This window comes from Canis aureus, chromosome 22, assembly GCF_053574225.1.
Source record: "Canis aureus isolate CA01 chromosome 22, VMU_Caureus_v.1.0, whole genome shotgun sequence".
Lineage (NCBI taxonomy): Eukaryota > Metazoa > Chordata > Mammalia > Carnivora > Canidae > Canis > Canis aureus.
The window spans coordinates 33,490,383-33,495,013 of record NC_135632.1 but is presented as its reverse complement, the minus strand read 5'-3'; the positions used below and the strand labels follow the sequence as shown (position 1 = coordinate 33,495,013).

Sequence of the window (4,631 nt, the reverse complement as noted above, 5' to 3'; positions counted from 1 at the left end):
AATTTTTCCTTGCCTCTTTTCAGCTTCTCCTAGTTTAGTGGCAATTCTCCGCATTCCTTGATTCATAGAGGTAGCACTTCAATCACTGCCTCTATGATCATCTGATGTTCCCCCTCTCTTATGTCTGTGTCTCTATGTCTCTTACCCTCTTCTCATCACCACAACAGTCCTACTGGAGAAAGAGCTCACCCTATTCCAATAGGACCTCATCTTAAATAATTACAACCACAATAACCCTCTTTCCAAATAAGATCACAGCGTCAGGTGCTGGGGTTAGGATTTCAACATATCTTTTTGGAAGATACAATTCAACCATAACAGGATGTTCCTTCTCTGTGCATGCATTATATTTGAATAGAAAATTTACCTAAGGCTTTGGGTTCAAAGAAGATGCCAAAAACCTACTTCTCCCCACTCCTCCCTGCCTAGTAAACCTATAGGTCTTATAGGTTAAACCCTGGAAATAACAAACGAAGAAAAGAACTCTAAAATGTGTTAGAAAGATGGCAAAGTGGTTTGGGACCCAGAACTGGAGTAAAAACACAGCAGCAGGATGTCTTACATTTTCCCACCCATCATTTTCATTTTCTTACATTTTCTCACCTTACATTTTCTGACCCCAAACTAGCAAAGGAAGACCATCTATACAGGCTCACTCGTTCTGCAAATCAAAAAGACCCTCTTACAACACCAGGTGACTGTCCAATACCATTTAACAGGGGAATCATTTGGGAGCTCCACTACCAGTTAATAGCCAGGAGAAGCACTTTTCTTTCATAGGCCTGAGACTCCCCTCTCTGATTAAAAGACACTGAGGGGGCCAGCAGCACCAAAACTGATCTCACCAAAACAAGCCTGGTCCACAAGTCTCATTGTTTCCCTAGCCCTGAGACTCCCCTCCCCCACTAGAATCATGGGAGGGCTGGTGGGCACCTTTGTGAGAGATCTTGCCACAAGAAGGTTCTGGCCCAAGAAATGCTCTCCATCTCCCAGCAAGCAGGGGCTTGGCCAGGGAAGCCTCTTTCACCGTATAAGCCTGAGATTAGATTCGCTCCTCTAGTGGAAGAAACCTACTGACTGAGTATGTAGAAACCCCCTCACATCTTAGTTTCAGTGGGGACCAAGAGGGTCCCAGCAGCACCAAGTAAGCAGACCAAAAAAATTCCACAAACACTTTTAAAATTAAACTGTCATTGGGACCACAGTCCACAAATGTAGGCCAGGACCTGCAAGATAAACCTAAACAGAATGACTGCATGCTAAAATAAAAGATTTAAATAGGACCTGGAGTCTCTTAACATAATAGACAAAATGAATGTCCAGGGTACAGTAAGAAATTAAAAAAATTTAAAAATCACCTGTCAGACCGAGAACAAAGAAAATTACAACTTGAATGAGAAAAGACAATCAAATGATGCCAATACTGAGATGAATTAAATGTTGGAATTATCTGACAAGGATTTTAAAGCAGCTGTCATAAAAATGCTTCCACGATCAAGTACAAATTTCCTTGAAATAAATGAAAAAATAGAAAATCTACACAAAGGAAGAGAAGTTATTTTAAAAACACCAAGTGGAAATTACAGAACTGAAAAGTACAATAAGAGAAATTAAGAAAATCACTGCATGGGCTTAATAATAGAGTGGAGATGACAAAAGGCAAAAAATTGGTGAATTTGAGGACATAAAAATGGAATTTTTGCAATCTGACAACATAAAAAAAAAAGATGGAAAGAACTTAGGAATCTCTGGGGCAAAAACAAAAGATCCAACATTTACATCATTAAAGTTCCAAAAGAAAAAGAGATAGTGAGACTAAAAAAATATTCAAAGACATAATGACTAATTTGGTGAAAGGCACAAACCTATAGATTCCAGAAGCTGAGAGAACCTCAAAAACGATAAACCCAAAGAGATCTATGCCAACATGTATCTAATTAAACTTCTGAAAACTAAAGGCAAAGAAAAACATCTTACAAGCAGCCAGGGGGAAAAACATATTACCCTCAAGAAATGCCGATGTGAATGACAGATTCTCATATGAACCCATGGAACCTAGAGGGAAGTGACATAAGAATTTTCTTATATTGAAAAAAAAAAAGAACTGTCTACCACAAATTTTATATCTGGTTGTATTAGTTTTCTAGGGCTCTGGCAATGAATTACCACAAATTGAGTGGTGTGCAACAACAGAAATTTATTCTCTCACAGTTCTGGAGCGCCAAAGTCCAAAATCAAGATGTCAGTAGGACTGTACTTTCTCTGGGCTTGAGAACGAATTCATTCTTTCCTTCTCCCAATTGATGGCTCCAGGTACTCCTTGACTTGGGGCTGCTTAACTCCAGTCTCTTCCTCTATCTGCAATATGACCTCTCTAATGTCTCAGTCTTTCTCTCTCAGTGTCTCAGGATCTCAGTCTCTGTGGCAGTGTGTTTCTTCTCAGTCAGTCTCTGTCTCTCCCACTCTGTCTCAGGTCTCTCTCTCTCTCTCTCTCCTTCTCTCTCTGTGTCTCTGTCTCTTTCCCCTTGTGTCTATCTCTCTCCCCTTATGTCTCTCCATGTCTCTATCTCTCCCTGTCTCTGTCTCCCTCTCTGTCTCTGTCTCTCTGTCTGTGTCTCTATCTTTCTGTCTTTCTGTCTCTGTCTCCCTGTCTTCATCTCTCTCTCTCTCTCCATTTCTCTTTCTCTCTGTCTCCATCTTTCTCTGTTTCCATCTCCGTGTGTATGTGTCTTTCTGCTTGCTCTTTCTCTGTCTCTGTGTATTTTTCTCTGTATGTTTTCCTGTCTCTGTCTCTCTCTGTCTCTTGCTCTGCCTCTGCCTGTCTACCAAACTGAAATGAGTATTCTTCTAGTTCCATTTTAGACCAAGATAGCAAGAACAGAGTTAGTACTGACTTTCTCCTCTTTTGTTTAAAATACCATGAAAATCACATTTAGTTATTTAACATTTATTTTTATAACCCATACTAAAAAAAAGGATTTAAAAAATAAGCCTTCTGATAGTTAACCTCTGAAGAAAATAATAATGATACTATAAATTACAAATATTTTCATAGGATAAATAAATCACATTATCAAATAGGGCCAAAAAGAGAGATCTAAAGATTGTTTGATGTAGTTTTCTAGGAATCCAGGAAATTTTTTTTTTACTATTACAAAAAAAGTAAAAAATTGGCATTTTTTGACTTTTATTTAACAGAAAAATTCAATATGAAAATACACATGACCTGATTTTTATATTTTAGTGAAACAGGAGCTATGGAGAGGGGATATGTTGAAGCAATTCATTTCTTCTATGAACACCCCTATTGTTTTTACTCATTCCAAAGGCTTCTAGGGATGCCTGGGTGGCCCAGTGGTTGAGCATCTGCCTTTGCCTCAGGTCGTGATCCCAGGGTCCTGGGATCGAGTCCCACATCAGGCTCCTGGTGGGGAGCCTGTTTCTCCCTCTACCTATGTCTCTGCCATTCTCTGTGTCTCTCATGAATAAATAAATAAAATCTTAAAAAAAAAAAAAAACAAGGCTTCTAACGTGATGATACTATTTCCTCGTATTACCACCATTCCAATATTGTTCTGTTGCCTATTAGTTGCCATCTCTACACATTCATCTATCACAAGATTCATAGATCGAACTCCCACAATATTCCTTGGACATGTCTGCCACCATTTAATTTCAATAATAATTTCTTGTTCATAAATTTTTTTCAACTCAAGAAAGTAAACTTTGCTCATAGTGTCTACTCAGCCAGGAACATCTCTTTTTTTAAAGGATTCAGATCCTAAATTCTTACCTAGACTCTATATGGAACGATAGATGCCACACGTGGATTAATCATTTCTGCCTCTGTGTAATACACTGGCATACAGCTTTCCATGTTTTATTCAATAAATGAGTCCAATCCCCTTTTTTCTCCAGGCATAATTCATGATTGAGCACCATCTTCTCTTCCAACCTAAATTAATGTGAAACTAGTGATAGCTTTGCTTATGAATATCGGTACTTAATCTGTTCTACATGGCAAATAGTTTAATCTGTAATATCACTTTATGGATTTTGTCTTTTTATATTACCCTAGTTAAATTACCATATTAACATAAGTGTGTAACTAAAGATACTCTAAGGATGTAAACAAAATAATCCCTGAGAAAAATATGTGCTGTCATTATGAACCAAAGTGTCTGCCTTCTGAAGAGGTTATTTACAACAATGCACAGAATGAGTGAAGTATGATGAACAAGGAAATAATACCACAGTAGATTTACTGGAAGGAAAATATGCAGCAGTCCATGTGTAGTGAGTGAGTCCCAAGACTTTCTGATACTATTTCCTCCCCAGAAAAGTCATATAAGCCCAGAGGCTAGAACCTTGAAACTACTCTGGAGCCATGGGATAAGAATATCTAATAGAGATGGAGAATCTGTACTCTTTTTCTTCACTTAATTCTGATGCATGACCTACTGACAAAATTTGGAGAAATCAGTGTACCAAACCATTAGCAAAGGTTTTCTGAAGAGGTCCGCCAAGTTGATATTTTAGACTTTGGGAGCCTAATGATCTCTCTTGAAACTATTCAACTCCGGCATGAAAGCAGGCCTAGACAATATGTAAACAAACAGTTGTGGCTGTGT

The 4,631-nt window shown here is 38.3% G+C and overlaps 1 pseudogene; it reads right to left on the bottom strand.

The window, feature by feature from the left end:
• Positions 1 to 1,738: 1,738 nt before the first annotated feature.
• Positions 1,739 to 3,697, bottom strand: LOC144294254 (small nuclear ribonucleoprotein G pseudogene; annotated as a pseudogene).
• Positions 3,698 to 4,631: the final 934 nt, after the last annotated feature.